At 32.6% G+C, this 21,089-nt stretch overlaps 1 long non-coding RNA gene and 1 pseudogene across 1 annotated transcript; one reads left to right on the top strand and one right to left on the bottom strand.

The window, feature by feature from the left end:
• Positions 1–21,089, top strand: part of LOC114739613 (sterol 3-beta-glucosyltransferase UGT80A2-like) — a 145,567-nt pseudogene that overhangs the window by 28,585 nt on the left and 95,893 nt on the right.
• On the bottom strand, positions 6,585–8,428 carry LOC114739629 (uncharacterized). Its single transcript, XR_003739617.1, has 4 exons — positions 8,381–8,428; positions 7,654–7,728; positions 7,436–7,534; positions 6,585–6,645 (listed from the first exon to the last, which is right to left on the bottom strand). It is a non-coding gene; the product is annotated as an uncharacterized LOC114739629 (long non-coding RNA).

Genomic DNA, 21,089 nt, shown 5'->3' with positions numbered 1-21,089 from the left:
CCATACAGACGGGAGCGTTACCATTTGCCTGATTTTCGAAGGACATCTGGGTTTGAAAATGACAATGAAATCTTTAATTATTTCCATTCAAGTTTAAGGAGTACAATTGAAAGAACTTTCGGAGTTTGGAAAAAAAAGTTCGCAATCTTACAAAACATGCCATCTTATGATTTTGAAACACAAGTTAAAATCGTTTGTGCAACGATGGCTATACATAATTTTATTAGAACGACATCTATTACTGATCCTGGATTCGTTCAGTTAGAAGAAGAAGGTACTTATGCAGAAGATGATGATGATGGGGTTAGATTTTCACGTATACATTCATCAATTCAATCTTCATCTTACATGGCTCAGGTTCGTGACAGCATAAGAGACGAACTTGTTAATTCAATACGAGGATAGTAGTCATGTCTTATTTATTTCCTTTTATCATAGATTGTAATATGTAGTTAAAAACAAAACCTATTACAAATGCTTTGTATCGATGCATCATCTTAATGATTATGACACTTCTTTATTTATATTTCTCTTATTAATATTATGCCTTATATTCTCAAGCTAATTATTACTTACTTGAATAATTAATAAATTATTTTAAGGACGTGTTTATTCTATTTTGCAACAAAATAATTCATCTTCTCTAAAAATATTTTTCACTCTTATATTTTATGAATATATATGTGTGGTGACAATTAATTAATTAATTGTATTAAACATCAGAGGTTATTATACATGTAGTATGTTATTACAAAAAAGTAGTTATGAAAAAATGTTATGGGATTTCACGTTTACAATCTTTAAACAAAATTAATATTTTTCTGTTATAAAAAAATCATTTTTCTATAAACATATTTAATATTATGTTTTATAAATATATGTACACATATTAATTATGTATTAATTATATTATCTTATATATTATTAATTATGTTAGTAAAAATTATTTCATTAACAATTTTATTTCTTCAAATCAAAATAAATCATAAAATCTATCCATTATATAATTATCATATTAACTTATACCCTTTTTGGTCATTTCCACATGTCAAAAGCACTTCTGGTAATAACTATCCAAACACTCTCACTTCTCAGAATCACTTTTTCTCAGAATCTATTCTCCACAGAATCTATTCTCCACAGAATCTATTCTCCAGAATCACTTTTCCAAACCACGGTTTGAAGTCATCCAAACACACCCTTTAAGTCGTTGTCATTTCTTACACATATATCTATATATTCAGAATACTAAAATCTTTCAATATTATCTCGTTTTCATATTACATATGTAATACTATAAGTATTCTTTTAAAAATTAATTTTTAATAAATTTTATTAGTGTGGACTAATTCAGAATGTATTTTTGATATAGAAAACTGAAAAACGCTTTCTGAGAATTAAAGTGAAAAATGAAACAGTAAAAAATTACTACAACGTTTTTTATGCCTCCTCTTTATTAGTGGCCGACAATTCTTTTATCCAGAATAGCAGTGTTACCGATTGAAAGTTTAGACTAATAATAGTGGTGTTACTGATTGAATAATGATTTTTTATTTAATTTAATTTAATTAGTACGGATCAATGTATGGTTGGTAGGGATGAAAATAGGCGATACTAATACAGGCTTTAGCTAAACAGACTTAGGTTATTATAGATATCTAAAGCCTAATCCTGAGTCTAAATATGTATATAGGCTTTTTTTTGACTTGAACTTGAGTCTTCAAAAAGTCTGAAATAAACTTTAAATTGTCTATACTTCTAAGTTCATAAATAAGTCTTTAAACCTATTTAGAAAACTAGATTATGTTTTAAAAGTCTAGAATCTATTCTCACTTATAATATAAGAACTTAATAAAGGAAAAAAACAAAGAATAATAAAAACAGTTATCCCAGCAACTAAGAATAAGAAAAACTAATCATCTCTTGATTAAAGATATATTTCCTAAAAGCAACCAAACATAGCAAGTGGAATGAAAAATTGGATTTTACCTTCTTCGGGTTTAGCACCGAAACTATGGCAAATTCTTCCTACTAAAATTATAATATTTCATTTAAGCCTTACTAACATAAACTTCCAACAATTCTTATGCTTCAGCGAATAACGCATGTAATGGGAGAGTGAGTAAGCTAGCAATACCTTTGTCAGTGATAAAATAGAAGAGATGTAGTCGTGAATGATTGATAAATAAAGGGTTGATCTTATGTATGAATATTATGGTGTCAACCCCAGGATAAAGCCAAAATTAATAATTTTATAAATAATTTATAAAATTGATTTGTATTGTATTATATATAATAGTGCAAATTAAAAATAATTAAATAGGTCAGACATGTAAGCTTTTAGGTTAGGCCTTATGAAAATAGGTCTGACTTATTTGTCTAAATATACATGAAAATAGACCTAAATATGAACCTGGTCTATTTACTAAATAATCTAGGTTGGGTTTTAAGAAAGCTAGGATATAGGCTCTATATAGAGGCCTAGATTATTTGTCTCTCTAACTAGAAAAGATATATAGAGAGTATACCAAAAAAAAAAAAGATATATAGAGAGAGAGTAAACTAGTGAAGATACAGATTTATTGCCCTCATAGTAAATATAAATTACAATTGATTCTTTTTTTTATAAGATATGATTTATTTTTATTTACGAATTTAATCTATTTTTTAGAGTATGTCTGAAAAACGATTATATTTTCTTTTATACATTTATTGTTTCTAAAAAATTTCCACCAATTTTTTAATCTACATTATTTGTAAGGATATATAAGATGGAAGGGAGTAATAAGTAAGTCATAAATTAATGATCATTCCAATGATTTGGTTGAATAATGATCAAGTTTGTTTTCTGTACATAGATGTTTGTGCAGCTCACATCTCGTAACCTATTATCTATAATTGAATCACAGTTTCAGTTGTTCTCTTCTCTGTGCGTAGATATTTTAGAGATCGATGCTGATTTTATTCAGTTCTTTTATTATTTTTCTTGACTGCAAGAAAAATTAAGGGCATGTTTGGATCTAAGTTGGAAAAATTGAGTTGTAATGAAATTATGAAAGTAGTTTATAACATTAATTTTTTAAAAATATAATTAAACTTTTTATCTTAGTTTCCTTTCAAATCTGCAACTTGAAAGAAGCTTGTTCCAATGAAATGGTCCTAAAATATTTTCAAATCAGGTATTGGAATTTAATAACTATTATTATTTTGATTTTACATATTAACTTTTAAATTCTTTTTGGGGCAAATATAGTTAAAAAAAATGGCTTCTTGCCTTCAGGACCTTCTGAGATACTATCTCCGATCCTTAATATAAGATCTAAATAACTAATTTGAAAATATTAAAAAAATAGCTAAATTAGTTAATTATAACAAATGTGTATTAAACCCCGTAAACCAATATGTATTGAAACTATCTTTTGATAAAATATTTATAATCAATAAGGATATTTTAGAAAAAATATGATAAATTTGATAAGCGGATTGAGTTCTTATATTTAGAATCAATTCAACTAGTTTTTGTATTAAAAACTAGAAACAGTGAAATCAAATCAAAGAAAAAATTGACTCTCTGCCTCCAGCTTGTAAAGAACCTGACATAAATTATAGCATTGCTGATGCAATTATTGTGAATCCCCCAGCATATACGGCATGTTTTTTCTTTTGTCAGTAACATTTTGATATGATGGGTCAAATTTGTGCAATTTAATTTTCCTCTCATGTTGTCCCTCTAATATGTTCGTTAGAGAAAATGGAGGAAAGGAATGAAACAAAATGGATAATTGAAGGACTCAATGATTACACAACACAGACTCCTTAGCATCTATTTGGACTATAATCACAGAAAGATATTTATGTCCCTTACTCTTTGCGTTAGTTATGTTAACTATTTTCTTAGCTCACAAGACTTTACTAAGTTATTTAAATCTCTTAATTGGGTAACTCTTTCATATTCTTTTTTTTTTTTTTACCAGCAACTTTTCATATTCTATGTTACACTGTAATTCTAGTTTCCACTGGATACAAGCCGGTGCAGCTATCTCGCCTGGGTTACAGGAAGTTGGTGTAAATATCCTTAATGGTTGACAGAAAAATGTAATTATGAACTGGGAAAAGATCTAAAAATGCTTTCTTCAAAGAATCAAGAAGTCACCATGATCTTCAAATACCAATCCAAGTTTTTCACGCACTATTCCTTCTACAAAGTATATGACAACTGACTAGATATTCTACAATGACCGTTAGCCCCATGGATTTTGATTTTTATGCACTATCCCTTTTGATATTGAGAAGGTATGAAGGGCAATTTTACTTGTTTTCAAACTTTTCAGAGAAAAATACTTCACTAATAAATTTTGTCTTTCTGTAATGTAATGATATGATATCTTATACTTCTTGCAATTGTGCTAGTCAGGTACACATCTGTTTATCATATAGAGTACTTCAATGATGAACAATGCAACGTTCAATTTTAGGTCATATCGATGCCTTTCCTTTCACAATGTCACGGACGCAAGTCTCATCTTGGCAATGTAATCTTACTTCTTTAACATTTTCTAGTCTACAAAATTTTATCCTTGTTTTTTTTTAAAGAAAAAGTTGTTTATTAGTATTGTTTTGCGGTACATTTGAATCTGCATCAGTCTTCTTCCTTGAGACCTACTAGTGAATTTCCACATCCTGTGTCCCGTGGAGAGCAACCAGCTGGATCCATATAGGGTGAGTTTCTTCAAAGAATCAAATGTCATCATGATCTTCAAATACCAGTCCAAGTTTTTCGCACGCAATTCCTTCTTTAAAGTGTATGAAAACTGACCAGATATTCTACATTGACTGTTAGCCCCATTGGTTTTTATTTTTATTCAAATCCCCGTTTGTGATTGGGAAGGTATGAAAGGCAATTCTACTTGTGGCAGAGGCACTGAAAATGCCAATACATTTTTTTTTCCCTTACACAATGTCATGGACGCAAGTCCCATTTTGGTAGTGTAATCATCTTTCACATTTTCTTGTCCACGTATTTTAACTGGAAACGAGTCATGCATAACTATTTCAGCTTTCATATAAGATTGTTGACTTATTGATTTGGCTGGGGAATACGAGACATCTGATGAAAGTTCATGTCATAGAAGTTGTCCATGATTCTCCTTTTTTTTTTTTAAATAAATCTTAATTTTCTGTTGTTGTTCTTTGGTGCCAAATGAAAACACACTTTGTGCTACAATACTTAACATACAGAACTGCTGCATCAGATAAAAACAAATGACAGATTATTATTAATGTGCATTAGACAAACCACAAAAGCAACATACAAAAGTAAATATATAGTGCTGAAAATGAAATTGTCAAGCAACAACACTAAGAAGAGGAAGCAAATACTTTTTAATGTCTTGTATTAAGCCAGTCAAGCAATGAGATCTATGAGTGGACTTCATGACTCAATAAAATCATTGAGCCTGCTTGCCTCGTCTCGCAATGAGACTAAGGATGCCTCAGCAGAAGCTAACTCATTTCTAAGAGTGAAAACTTTGGCTTCAGTCTCCTCAAGCTTTCTCATGAGCTCATCTCCATCACCATAGCTCTCAATGCAGCCATATACATAACTGAGCCAAGAAGCATCAAAACCAACTGCTTCCAATGCAGTACAGCACTCTCTGATATAGTTTCGATCATCCTCTGTCAAGTCGCGTCTCCTAGTAGTCCTCAAAATGCTAGTGACTTCGGTGAATAAGGCTGCGAATGCTCTTCGTCGCTTTGTATTGAACCAATCAAGCACTTGAGGATGACGCTTCAACCCAGCCTCCAAATATGGCAAGTTTTGTTTGGAAATGTCAATCAACCATCTGTCACTATAAGCATTCAATTCCAGTATTGGTGAAGTCATAGTTCCTGGAGCTTTTGAAGGTGATGGATCTATTGCTGCTTGAAATTAAAAAATAGAATAAGTCAAGTCTTGGAAAAATAAAATAGAATATTCTCTTGCTAAAATAAACATCAATCTATGTTAAGTTAGCTGGATCTTGCAAAACAATGCCTATGTTTTGAGTTGTAGGACTAGAAGGCTTCTTGATGTGTTACATATCTTTTGAGGCTCAATATATGAATCATGTCTTGTAGTAGATTTTTATTAACACCGTGATAGATTTATCAGTTCATCCAAAGAACATTACCCAAAAAAAAAAAAAAAAGATACAAAACAGGATATGAACCTTTGTTTTGTGCTGTGACAAGTTTATCTGCATCTTGGTCAGTCTGAATCAAGAATTTGTCCATGGTGTCATGAATCTCGTGAGTTCCAATAGCTTAAAGAACAATAAAAAAATTATGAGACAAGAGTTTTTTCAAAATAAAAATAAATTACTTCTTTCTGAAGAGAAATAAATCCATTACTTTCTTTGTCGTCACTAGTTATAAAGGTTTCAGGTTGGTTGAACAAATGCTCTCTGGGACAAGTTTTGACTCATGTGGTCCTTCTAGCAATATTTCAGTTAACATGATAGGAAGTCAAAATCATTAATCAATTAAGCAAGAGTATCAAACAAACATCAATCAGAACAAAATGAGAACCTATGTCCTGTACTGTGGTTGGTCTCTGTGCTTTCTGGATAGTTTGAATTAAGGGCTTCTCAACAGTCTCATTCACCTCTGGAGTCAAAAGCCAAACAAGCAAGACATAAAATGTTGTAAAGAAAACGTAAAAAATGCTTCCAAAAGTTAAAAGACAAGTCATTTTGAGGCCTTCTTCTCTGGTAAATTTGCGTTGGCATAGTAGAAGGTTATGGTAGTTAATTAAGCAAGGGAATGCTGCAACAACGTCATTTATAACACAAAAAATTCGTTTAAGGCCATTTGCGACAAAGTTAAGATGACAAAGTATTAATTTAGTCCTGGCACTAGGTGAATAAATTAAAACATAAAATTAAGTCTAAAATAGTTTTCATGAGACTTTAACAAAATAAAAATAATTTCCTTCCCTCTATATGCGAAAGAAGTGGTAACTTCCTCTTTTGTGAGCAGCAATAATGATGGTCAAGATCTAATTAATCAAATTCCCACCAAATGGGGACTATTAAGTCAGTATTCTTCTGTAGCTGGTTTTATTTCCCATAATAACAAGTAAGAATCATTTCTCCAAATAAATAAAAAAATATTAAAACTATGATCAGCGAAATAAAAATTTGTTGTTGAACTTTCTGTAGAAAAAAGGTGGTCCGGATGATCAAATTTTCACTTGGATGAATTTCTCTACAAGTCGTGATTTCTCTCTCTCTCTCTGTTTTTTTTTTTAACCAAAAGTTGTGATTTCTCTAATATATCTCAATTCACATATAAGAAAGTAGGGAAAATTAATAATCCAACTGCTATAATGAACATGCATTACCCTATAAGAAAGTAATTTAGATAATCTCTCACATGCTAAAAACAATACCAGTACCTGCATCATAAACTCCTGTGGGGCTAGGAGCAATTTTAGCAGCTTCAACCAATGGCCTTTCAATGTTCTCACCAATCCCTTGAGTCCCCTCAGCTAAACCTATTAGTTTCAAAGTAAATACAAATGATCCAGAATTTTAACAAAATAAAATTATATTACTTCTGATAACTGCAAAACGGACACAAAAAGAAAACAAAAGAAAGTAAGAAAAAAATTACTTTCTTTATCGTTGAAAGTTGTGGCTGGCCTTGACAGACTCATGCTAGATTCAGTCTCCGCGTCTTGTGATTCTTCTAGTGATTTTCAGTTCCCATAATATATAGCACATTAGAATCATTAATTAATAAAAAAGATTAAAACCTTTGCTTCGAGCAAAGTATAATGACTTGCCTTCCTTTCAAATAAACAAAATAAGAGTACTGTAATAAGGTCAAAACCTACATCTAGATGATTTTCACACATCTTGTAAGTGTCAATAACTAAATAAGTGATAAATTTAATATAGAACTGCGTGAGGTTTTTGAAAAAATAATAATAATAAATTTCTTCCTTCTTACATGTGAAAGAAAGGTATTATGTTCTCTGCGTGGCTAATAATAAAGGTGGTGATTTGATTAAACAATTTGGCACTGAGAGAAGTTTTCTGGTCATGTCAATTACTTTGAGATGATTTCAGGTTATAAAAATCAGAATTCAAAGTATTTCAAAGAAAGAAAAACAACATTAATCAAGATAATGACTATGATAAGAAAGTGTTTTGGTCAAAAAAAGAGTATAACAAAGTATCACTAAGCACTCTATTCAACAAGAGGAATCAGTCACTAAATATACCAAAGGATAGTGATAGTGATAAATACCCAAGACACTCAAACCTCTAAAAGAAATTAAGGCGAAAGTTAAAGAAATATTGGTTATTTATGGCAATATGCAAGACAATCTCAACACCTGTATCTTGATTTGTAGAAGGGCTAGAGGCATTTTGAGTAACATGGGCCAGAGGCCTCTCCATAGCTGACGAGGCTTGTTCATTCTGCTCTCTGTCGCGAGATTGACTTGGAAGCTTGCGTGTTCCTTGCTTTCCAGTGTTTGTAATCTGATTAGGCTTTGATTGTCCCACTTGCTCTTCAAAGCTTGATGCCTCAGAAGTACTTCTGGTCATTTGATGAATTTGACTACTTTCTATAATATCACTTGATTGTCCTTCTCGAATTGCCTGATTAAGGTAGGCACACATGATTATTATATCTTGACAGAAATACATATGTATACATATGTAGTTTTAATATTTGTATCCATATCTTCATTCGTCTGTATTGTCTAAATTTTGTTCTTTTGATTTTATAGATGTAAGTTGAGACAAAAAAGTAAAAAAACAAGAATATCAAAGGAGTGTCAAACATCTTAGAATTTACTTTTTACCTTGTCCGTGAACAAATGCTTGATAGTAGTGTTAAGGTCCCCTTTCCAGCGTTTTCTCCCATTTTCCACCTCTACTAATTTCAGAAATGGGGCAATAATGGTTCCAGATGAGAAATTTTGCATTTTGTGGCATTCTGTCACTTTTAATTTCACCAAAGAGGGGAATATGAAGGTATGTTTCCCAGAGCAAAAGCCTTTGAAACCTGATAGACAAGTTAGTTCCAAATCCTTCAAGCTTTCAAATATGATTTCTTCTTCTGATCCTGCTTCATTAGTCATCACAATCTCCTCTAGCATCCCACAATTTCTACTGTTAAGCTTGTGAGGTGGACAAGACTTTTAGCAGTGAAAGCTGTCATGAAGTACATCAAGCCATTGCAATCCTTTATAGCCAAGGTGGCTAAAGCTGTGAAAGATGTCAAAGGTGGTGCCAATCTTATTAACCTAGAGCATTCTTTTATGCTCAGATTTTCAAGGTGTGGAACAAGGGTGTTTGATGCTGAGTCATCATTCCATATATGCTCAAGTTGCTCCAATTGATATAGCCACAATTTTTTGATTTGAGTGGGTTTTTTAATATTGAAATGACCAATTTCTGCTGTATGAAAAAGTGTTTCAAAAGAACTCCAACGCACTTGAAGTGTTGTTGCACCTGGGAATCTTTCGAGCAATTCATTTAAAAATTTTACTGGAGTTTCCTGAAAATATTGCAGACGAAGCATTTCTATTCTTTGGAAGAGTTTTTCCCCATAACTTTCATTCAATATCCTCATAGCATCCTTTTCATTTAATGATAACTCCTCCAAGTTTTCTGATACCTAAAAGGACAAAATAATGTGTTTATTTCCTCATATACTAAATTAACGAGTTAGTCCTCATATAGTAAATTAACAAGTTAGCAGGCCAGTAAAAAAAAAAAAAACAAGTTAACAGAACCGATTTCCTTGCAAAACACATGTATAAATATAGTGTATGCATTTGTTAATCACATATATAATTATGGTATGTGTTTATTAGATTGCCTCAACCATCATTTTGTTTAAAAAGAATTAAATTCCAATGATATGAGAATTCTGTTTTTCTTATTCCACTAATATGAGATACAGGGACTATACATACATCAAGCGGGAATAAAATGTAATCAAGCCTAATCAATACTAGTAATGGCTATACAATAATAACTGATATTGACATTTAACGCATAATATCCCCACATAAAAACAGATAAATAACTGGAAAAAAGGGTGAATACCTTTCCAATATGAAATAAAGCTTGTTGGACTGGCAAGTCAACACAAGCCCCTCTAAGCTGCTGGGAGTCCAAATTTCCAAATGCAAATATTTGCAATGCTTCACATCGGGCAACATTCAATATCTTCAATGAAGGGCACTCTAGAGTATATCTTTTAGGATAAAAATCATTAAGCTGTGTCAAAAATCCTAGCCTAAGGATTCTTAACAGAGGAAAGTAAAACTTAAGCTCCTCCAATCCTTCTTCATTTGCAACAATTTGCTCAACACCACAAGACTCAATTTGTAGCTCTTCAAGCTGCCTCAAATCTTGGCATAGTGATGGTGAAAACACATATTTCAAGTTTTGGCATTTAGCAACATGCACAACTTGTAAATTCTCAAGGCTGAGTGCTTTTGGAAAGTCTTTGGTCCATATGTATTTTAGATTTGGAAGACCTGAGAGGGTTAACTTCTTCAACTGACTAGCTTTGTTCGGATGCATTTCCTTGTCATCCAAGACTTTTACATCAAACACTGCTTCTAATGAATCACACTCTGTTACTTTTAGTTCTTCGAGTGTATATAGCAATTGCAGTAAATTTGATGTAAAAATTACATTGGTTAGAAATGTACATTTATGGACTGTCAGACGTTTCAAATTGCAGAATATTTGCTGTCCAACTTGACCATACCATAGCTGTTTCAATTCTGGATATTCTGATAGCTCCAGATATTTGAATTTGCTAAATGCCACCTATGCAGATGAATATCGAGGTAAGTGAAAAGACAATAAGGGCATCGAAGCAAATTAAACAACAGCATTTTGCTACTTTCAGTTATTACAACAATTAATACCACTCAAAGTATTAACTGACTCTTACGTTAGAACAAAATCTAACAAAATTATGGCAAAAACAAGAAAGGACAAAAATATCTAATTTAAACCTAAACACAATCTCCTCTTCATTTTGTTAATGCTTTTACTACTTATTTGGGAAATTTGTATTTCTTATTGACCTAAAAAAATAACATACATCCAAATACATACACCAAAGGGAAAAGGCAAGTGAATAAAGGCTAATAAACACGAATAAAAGCAATAAAATCAGGAAACAAATTGACAACAAAAATTAAAGATATTCTCACACTGATTTTCTTTTCACAAACAATTGGCTTTTTTGACAGTTTATTTATAGCATTTTCTCATCGGATGTCAGGGGAAAATGATTTTTTTTTAAAATAAGAAATGATTTTTTTCTCTTATGCATGTTAAACGAGGAAAATAAAACTTGAGTTCCTCGACTCCTTCTTCAATTGAAACAATTTCCTCAACACCACAAGACTCAATGTGAAGCTCTTCAAGTTGCCTCAAATCTTGGCACAGTGAGACCGAAAACAAACATTTAAGGTGTTGGCATTTATCAACTTTCATAATCTGTAAATTTTCAAAGCTGATTATTTCTCCTGCTTCTCTGTTCCATATACATTTCGAATTTGGAAGCCCTGAGAGTGTGAATTTCTTCAACCGACTAACTTCCTTTGATTCTACTGCTTTCTCATCCAATGCTTGTACATCAAATACCACTTCTAATGAATCACACTCTGATACTTCCAGTTTCTCTAATGTATATAAAAATCGCAGTAAATTTGATGAAAAAATCATGTTAGATAAGCATGTACATTTTCGCACCACTAGATGCTTCAAATTGCAGAATATATTTGGCCCATCTTGGCCATACCACAGTTCTTTCAGTTCTGGATATATAGAAAATTCCAAAAGAATGAAGCTACTAAATGCCACCCATGCAAATAATTATCAAGGTAAGGGAAAAGACAATAAGGGCACCGAAGCAAATTAAACAATAACATTTTGTTACTTTCAGTTAATAAAATTAATGCTATTCATTCAAAGTATTAACTAACTGTTATGCCGGCAGAAATAGAAAGGATAAAAATATCTAACTCAAACCTAAACACAGCCTCATCTTTATTTCGTTAATGCTTTTATGGCAATGGCACCAATATGTGATTCTGGATTACACGAGAAGTTTGAATTTTTTTAATTCATCTAATAGTTAAGATATATCCAAACAGATACGCCAAGAAAAAGGACAAGTGAATAATAAAAGCTAATAAAAGCTATACAATCATGAAAATAAATATTTACAATAAAAATTAAAGATATTTTCACAATCATTTTTCGTTTTAATAAACAATTGGCTTTTCTGACAATTTGTTCATACCATCTTCTCATCGTATATCAGGGGAATAAAGAATGGTTTTCCAGCGAAATCAAAACATACCTTGTCCGTAAACATCTTGTTTATTGTCTTATTCAGATCACCTTCCCAATACACGTTTCCATCTTCTTCTTTTGATGATATATTTCGAAGCTTTGGTGTGCTTGTGTCTCTCCCAGCTGAGAAGGTGTTCATTCTTGGGCATTGCTCAATGACCACTTCTTTTAACAACGGAAATTTTAAGAAGTAATTGGAGAAGCAAAACCTCTTGATCATCGGCAGACACTCAAGCTCCAAAATTTGTAAGCTGCCAAATGCAATTTCATCTTCAGACCCCTCCGCCTCTTCTACCACCACAATTTGCTCAAGTGAATTGCAGTTCTTTATTTTCAATGTTGATAATTTGACCAGACTTCTTGCGGTTGATGAGGTAATCAAGTGAATCAATCCATTGCAATTTTTTACTTCCAGATATGTCAACTGACTAAAAGTTACGGAGGAAGGCACTAAGTGTTTCAAATTGGAGCAACAATCGATCCATAAGTATTCAAGATCCTCAAGAACTGGGTCTATTTGAAATCCTTCTTTACATATATGCTGAAGTTCACCTAAATCACCGAGTGTCAAACTTTTAAGTCGTGTTCCAGTTTTAAATTTTCCTCCGTGATCTTTAGGCATTTCTTCTTGGAATATCTCCTTGAAAGAACTCCATTCAACAACTAGCTTGTCAAGAGCGGTGACGTTTTGGAGAAACCAATACGGAAAAATAACATGGCCATCTTTAAAATTTGCCAAACAAAGAAATTTGAGTTTGCTGAAGTGTTCCCCTGAAAACTGCCCTTGTAATATCATGCCTGCATCCTCACTATTTAGCGCCAAGCTCTCCAAGTTGCAAATCACCTATGCACAGCATAGATAGAAAGCGTTGATCAACTATTTTGTACACAGCAACATAAGAAGATACAATAATGAGGCGGGAAGCAAGTCATGAATAGCACGCATAATCAAACCAGATTCATTTTCTTGAATATAGAAAATTATTATGAAACAATGAATGCATTGAGATATTTAGGGTGTCTAAATAAATCAAGATTTTTTTTTTTAATAATCATTCATGTACCTTTTCAAGTGTGAAAAGAGGCTGCTGCGTTGAGATTTGGAGTTTAGCGTCAGAAGCTCTTTCTTGGCCACTTGTACTTTGAGTCTTGAAGAGCTTCAATTTTGCACAAAGGCGGACATCTAATTTGCTTAATACTGGACATCGTACACTATGACTTCCAGCAAAAAATCCCTCCAGTTCATATAAATTCCAAAGCACCAATGAGGTCAAGTGATTAAACTCAAATTTAATAGGACTGTCCATGAGGCCTTCTTTGCCTGAAACAATTACTTTCATCCTCCCTGCATTCTTTATGGTAATACGTTCAAGTCGAGTGGCTTGCGTTGCAATGGAGAGTGGAAAAAGGTATTCCATGGTCTCACAGTATTCAACACACACAATCTGCAAACTGGGGAAACGAAGGTTTGCTGCAGCATCTCTACTCCAAATCTGTTTCAGCTTTGGTAGCCGAAGCAGAGTTAGTTGCTGTAGTCGTGCGGTCTCCTCTGCACTGCCCATTTGGGAGTTGAATTCAAATATGACCTGTACTGACTTACAATCACTAACCATCAATGTCTCCAGACTTGCAAATGCTCTCTGCATATATGATGGAAATATGTTCTCAAGTTTGTCACACTCTGAGACTTCCATCGTCTTAAGACCGTCAAAGCAGTTTGAGGCGAAGCAGGGGTGCCATATCGTGTTCAGCTCTGGCATGCCTTCTATTATCATTTTTTCCAAGTTGGGGAAACGTACCTGCCATGTATTTACAGATATGTTTCATAATGATGGGCACTATTCGAATAAGGCAAGTCAGATACGGACAAGAAATGTCATAAAATATGACTAATAATGATAAAACAGTAGTCATACTGACTTGACATGCGAATGATTAATGAAGAAATTATATCCTTAGATCATAAAACTTTTACGACAACGGGCAGCAAGATTATTATGGTTTATAAATCTCTTTTATTCTGGCAATAAAAAAGGTTTCAATTGTCTAAAGTCTTAAAAAAGACATAAAATTTTTATTTAATATAGGCTTCTTAAAAAAAATTTGAACAATATTTTTTTTATTTTTCCCCAAATATCTCACATCAATTAAAACAAAATATTTATAAGTACTAAATGACAAAAAAGCAAAAAGCATATATACTGCATTCAGGAGTAATAAGGCTAGGCAGAAGTCAAAAGTCACCAAGGCTGCACAATGAGAATGATTTCGGCCAACGTACAATTATTTTATATATATCATTGCACACACAAAATCCTTGTGACTCACGCTGTATTATCATATTTTCCTTGGATCTTCTGAATCTGCCTATTTTTTGATTAAATATGATAAAAATAAATATTAAACATATGCTGCATTCATTCAAAGCATATGTAATTCAAACCAGTTAAGCAGCCGTCTCATATCATGTATACCTGTTGAACGGAACATTCTAGATGGTGATGTCGGGCGTGACTTTCTGTTGTTTCTCTAAAGCTGACAATTTCTTCAAAGTTTTGTTTCCATATGTGTTTGAGCTTAGGCAGACCAGAGAGAGTAATACTCTTCAGTTGAATGGTCTCCTTAACAAGGGCCTCCTTTCGATCCATGTTGGTTAAATCAAACACAGCTTCCAATGAATCACATTCCCTTACTTGAAGCTCTTCTAAGTTGGATAGCGCTTGCACCAAATTTAAAGGCAGTAGCACATCGGACAAAAAGTCACATTTATGTACTAATAAATTTCTCAAATTATCAAACACTCCAGGTTGAACATGGCTATACCACGATTCTCTTAACTCAGGATACTGAGATAGCTCTAAATGCGTATGACTATGGAATGCCACCTGTAAAATTTGCGGTGCAGGGTTAGTTAAAAAAATAAAATAAAGGGCATTAATAAAGCAAACTAAACATAAACATTTTGCTTTTCCAATGGTTTGTCCACAAACTTCTGCCATTATAAGTCAGAAAAAATTTGTCATTATGTAGAGAATGATCTTCTTCCACTTATGTTTATCAGAAATTTTTGAGTCAAATCAAACATACCATATCCGTGAACATCTTGTTTATTGTTTTGTTTAGGTCACCTTCCCAATACATCTTTTCATCTTCTTCCATTGATTGTATTTCTCGAAGCGTTGGGGTGCTTGTGCTTTTCATAGAGAAGATGTTCATTCTTGGGCATTGCTTAACAACAACATTCACTAGTGATGGAAGGTTCAACCCACAGTTACTAGAGCAGAACCTCTTGATCATCGGCAGACACTCAAGCTCCAAAATTTGTAAGCTGCCAAATGCAATTTCATCTTCAGACCCCTCCGCCTCTTCTGCCACCACAATTTGCTCAAGTGAATTGCAGTTCTTTATTTTCAATGTTGATAATTTGACCAGACTTCTTGCGGTTGATGAGGTAATCAAGTGAATCAATCCATTGCAATTTTTTACTTCCAGATATGTCAACTGACTAAAAGTTACGGAGGAAGGCACTAAGTGTTTCAAATTGGAGCAACAATCGATCCATAAGTATTCAAGATCCTCAAGAACTGGGTCTATTTGAAATCCTTCTTTACATATATGCTGAAGTTCACCTAAATCACCGAGTGTCAAACTTTTAAGTCGTGTTCCAGTTTTAAATTTTCCTCCGTGATCTTTAGGCATTTCTTCTTGGAATATCTCCTTGAAAGAACTCCATTCAACAACTAGCTTGTCAAGAGCGGTGACGTTTTGGAGAAACCAATACGGAAAAATAACATGGCCATCTTTAAAATTTGCCAAACAAAGAAATTTGAGTTTGCTGAAGTGTTCCCCTGAAAACTGCCCTTGTAATATCATGCCTGCATCCTCACTATTTAGCGCCAAGCTCTCCAAGTTGCAAATCACCTATGCACAGCATAGATAGAAAGCGTTGATCAACTATTTTGTACACAGCAACATAAGAAGATACAATAATGAGGCGGGAAGCAAGTCATGAATAGCACGCATAATCAAACCAGATTCATTTTCTTGAATATAGAAAATTATTATGAAACAATGAATGCATTGAGATATTTAGGGTGTCTAAATAAATCAAGATTTTTTTTTTAATAATCATTCATGTACCTTTTCAAGTGTGAAAAGAGGCTGCTGCGTTGAGATTTGGAGTTTAGCGTCAGAAGCTCTTTCTTGGCCACTTGTACTTTGAGTCTTGAAGAGCTTCAATTTTGCACAAAGGCGGACATCTAATTCGCTTAATACTGGACATCGTACACTATGACTTCCAGCAAAAAATCCCTCCAGTTCATATAAATGCCAAAGCACCAATGAGGTCAAGTGATTAAACTCAAATTTAATAGGACTGTCCATGAGGCCTTCTTTGCCTGAAACAATTACTTTCATCCTCCCTGCATTCTTTATGGTAATGCATTCAAGTCGAGTCGCTTGCGTTGCAATGGAGAGTGGAAAAAGGTATTCCATGGTCTCACAGTATTCAACACACACAGTCTGCAAACTGGGGAAACGAAGGTTTGCTTCAGCATCTCTACTCCAAATCTGTTTCAGCTTTGGCAGCCGAAGCAGAGTTAGTTCCTGTAGTCGTGCTGTCTCCTCTGCACTGCCCATTTGGGAGCTGAATTCAAATATGACCTGTACTGACTTACAATCACTAACCATCAATGTCTCCAGACTTGCAAATGCTCTCTGCATATATGATGGAAATATGTTCTCAAGTTTGTCACACTCTGAGACTTCCATCGTCTTAAGACCGCCAAAGCAGTCTGAGGCGAAGCAGGGGTGCCATATCGTGTTCAGCTCTGGCATGCCTTCTATTATCATTGTTTCCAAGTTGGGGAAACGTACCTGCCATGTATTTACAGATATGTTTCATAATGATGGACACTATTCGAATAAGGCAAGTCAGATACGGACAAGATACGTCATAAAACATGACTAATAATGATAAAACAGTAGTAATACTGACTTGACATGCGAGCGATTAATGAAGAAATTATATCCTTAGATCATAAAACTTTTACGACAACGGGCAGCAAGATTATTATGGTTTATAAATCTCTTTTATTCTGGCAATAAAAAAGGTTTCAATTGTCTAAAGTCTTAAAAAAGACATAAAATTTTTATTTAATATAGGCGTCTTAAAAAAAATTTGAACAATATTTTTTTATTTTTTCCCAAATATCTCACATCAATTAAAACAAAATATTTATAAATACTAAATGACAAAAAAAGCAAAAAGCATATATACTGCATTCAGGAGCAATAAGGCTAGGTAGAACTCGAAAGTCACCAAGGCCGTAGAATGAGACAATGATTTCAGCCAACGTACAATTATTTTATACATATCATTGCACACACAAAATCCTTGTGACTCACGCTATAGTATCATATTTTCCTTGGATCTTTTGAATCTGCCTATTTTTTGATTAAATATGATAAAAATAAATATTAAACATATGCTGCATTCATTCAAAGTATATGTAATTCAAACTATGATTATGTTTCTGGACCTATGATACAAAGCACAGTTTTCAAATCCGAAGGAACCAACATTTATTAATATGAATGATATTGAATAGAACTACACAAGCGCAAATGTTTGATGTTATGGTGTTGACATTTATTTCAGATCTAATCGTAATACCTCTTGTGTTGCAAGGCTATCTGGAGCAATGATTTCCTCCATCATCTCACATTTACTTATTTCAAGGTGTTTGAGTTTTGAAAGACTTCCAACCACAAAAGATGAGAATAAATGCTTGAGGCCTTTGCAATCCTCAACAATCAAGTTAGTCAAATTCTGAATACAATTGGCTGCAAAAAGGTGATGATCATCCCAAATGTTTTCCAGATTGATTGAACTCAACTTCAGGGTCTCCAAGCTAGAGAAACTAACCTGTGATTGAAAAAATTTGTTACTTTCAACTTGGTAAATGGAAAAAAAAGGGGAAAGATGACAATTTGATCCACTCTGAGAGAGCCATTGATAATTTGGTCTCATGAATTTAATAAATTATATATAAGTCTCAAAAAATTTGGGTGCTGATAAATCATAGACCTTTGGCCATTGACAGGATGACAAATAATTAATATTTCAATAATATTTCATTATAATACCATTATTTTTATAATATTTCCTGATAACAATTTACAAGTCTACGTCTGCTAATTGCAAATAAAACTTTGGATCAATTCACCACCCAATTAATTTTTATTTTCATATTCAAATTTTATGAATCCATTTAAAGCTTTTTCTCACCTATTCTACAAATTATTTCTTCGCATTTTATTATTCTTTTCTTTTTTTAACTCTTTTCTATTTTCACCTCATAAATTGCTTGGAAGATTTTTAATGTTTTGATTATATACAAATTTTTTTCCCAAAATTTACAAGTTAGACTTTAAAATTTGTATTTTTATAGGTTTTTCAAATGTTGCAAATTTAGTTTTTTTCCGAATTGAAAAAATTTTCACCCCGTAAAAATTAATTTTAACAAGTGGTATATTACAATGGATTTGTAAATATTTATTATGTAAACATCTTCTAAAAATTAAATGCGTTTGTGCAAACTATCATTTAAACAAGTAGGAAAATGGATTTGTTAAACAAGCTTGAAGAGCATGTCGGCCAAGACAACGCTTGAGTATTATTATATTACTATGACACTAATTATAGTATTATAAATCTAAATTAAATAACCTAACATAATAAGAAGTTTTCTTTAAAAATAAAAATAAAATTGTATTTCTATATATAAAAAACGTAGGTTTGGATCACCTCGGAGAAAAGTTAGTTGTTGAGTTTTGTAAATACAAAAAATTTCAATTGCAGTTCAAAGAAGAACTGATCAATTGTAATATGAAAAGAATTGGGAAGCAATTTATGAGTTAAAAATAACAACCGAAGAATTGTAGAATTTACGGATATAACTTGCAAAAAAGAAAGAGGCCAAATTTTAAATGGATTTATAAAATTTGAAGAAAATGTGAGAAAAGACATAAGTTGTAAATAATGTATGATTTGTAAATAGTGCATATGGGCTTGTAAATTGTTACAAGAAAATATTATTAAAATAATCATACTTCCTTCATAAAAAAGATAATCATATTTAAATTAATTATTAACAAAATATTAATGATAATTTTTTTAATGCCATGCTGGTTCTAGTACTTACCAGCTCGTCACCCATCAATGGTGGTCAAAGGTTGAAGGTTTAGAATAGCATTTTAGATATTTGGCATGTGTTAAAAATTGATACTAGAGATTCTTAGGATTTGTCTATAATTTATCTAACAAATTTGTTAGGACAAAATTATGATTTTCTCTAAAAATATAATTTATCCGGAGGGAGTACCTCATTACATTAATAATTTGACATTCTACTTCTAGATAGATATATATATATATATATATTAAAAAATACCATACATGATGATTGTGATAGTTACTTATGATTCAGTCATTTGATCTAAATTATAAATGGCAAAATTATCAAACGAATGAAAAAGAAACATACCTTAGTGCCATTAAATAATGGTGTGGCTGTCATAAAAGATGTTGATTCATTTGAGCAAAAATCATGAATGACTGGCAAATCACAGAGACTCAAAGAGCGCAGTGAATGAAATTCAATCTTCTCATCACTACTTATTCCACTCTCATCATTTTCAATTAACACAATCCTCTTCATTGAACTGCATTCTAAAACTTGGAGCTCAACAAGTGGAGAAAGAGCTTTCACCATTAAAACAGAAAAGAGATATACCAATTGGTCACAACATTTAACTTTGATGACTGTGAGTTTGCCAAAGGAATTAACAGAAAGTGGGCCATGACATATCTTCACTAAGTTATGGAGATTGTAAAGTATTAGTGTCTCCAATTTTGGAAACAAAACATGAGTTTCACTCCACTCTGTTGTGTTGATGATATGCTGAACCTGGCCATTATTTTGGATATGGAGATACTTTAGTAGAGGAAATCCTTCTCCATTCAAATCGAAAAGCACATCTAAAATTCCATTGACTTCATCTAAGTACAAATCTTCCACTCGTTTAATCAATGTTTTAATCCCATGTTCTAAATGAATGCTAGTATCAAGCTTTAGCTTTAGCAACCTTGAGGTACTTTTGTTTCTTGACCATTCCCATTTATCTCCGATGACAATCATGTATCTCTCTAACTTTTCAAACATCATGTCCCTCGACAGCATCCAAGCCTCACAAATTTGAATTTCTAAAGTAGTAAGGCTTGTCAAACACCCAAGCTGGGCAAGACTAGCACTTTCGTTTTGCTCAGCTGAACTTTCCCCCTCCCACTTAACTGAGGCATTGCCCATATAAAGTTCCTCTATTTTAGTCAACTTGGACAAAGTGTTGGGTGGGATGATCTTAATTCTAGAATTTGTCAAATCCAACATTTTTATATGAGTCAGTTGTCCTATTTCACTTGGGAACTCCATCATGTTTGAATGCAAGAAACTAAGAATTTCTAAATTTGTCAAAGCACCTATTCCAGCCATATTTTTCAAAGTGCAATGATCCAAACACAATGTTTTAAGTTTGGTCCGGGAAAGAAGAGATATAGGCAATGAAGGCATTATTAAGCCTGTCAAATCTAATGCTTCAAGGTTTCCCATTTGCTGAAAAAAGTTGTCTGGAATTTTCAAAGTGCAA

The sequence above is a fragment of the Neltuma alba genome, unplaced genomic scaffold, assembly GCF_004799145.2.
Source record: "Neltuma alba isolate B1F8T4 unplaced genomic scaffold, ASM479914v2 tig00002863_pilon, whole genome shotgun sequence".
In the NCBI taxonomy this organism is placed as follows: Eukaryota; Viridiplantae; Streptophyta; class Magnoliopsida; order Fabales; family Fabaceae; genus Neltuma; species Neltuma alba.
The sequence above is the reverse complement of the archived record's forward strand: the minus strand, read 5'-3'. Positions and strand labels throughout refer to the sequence as shown.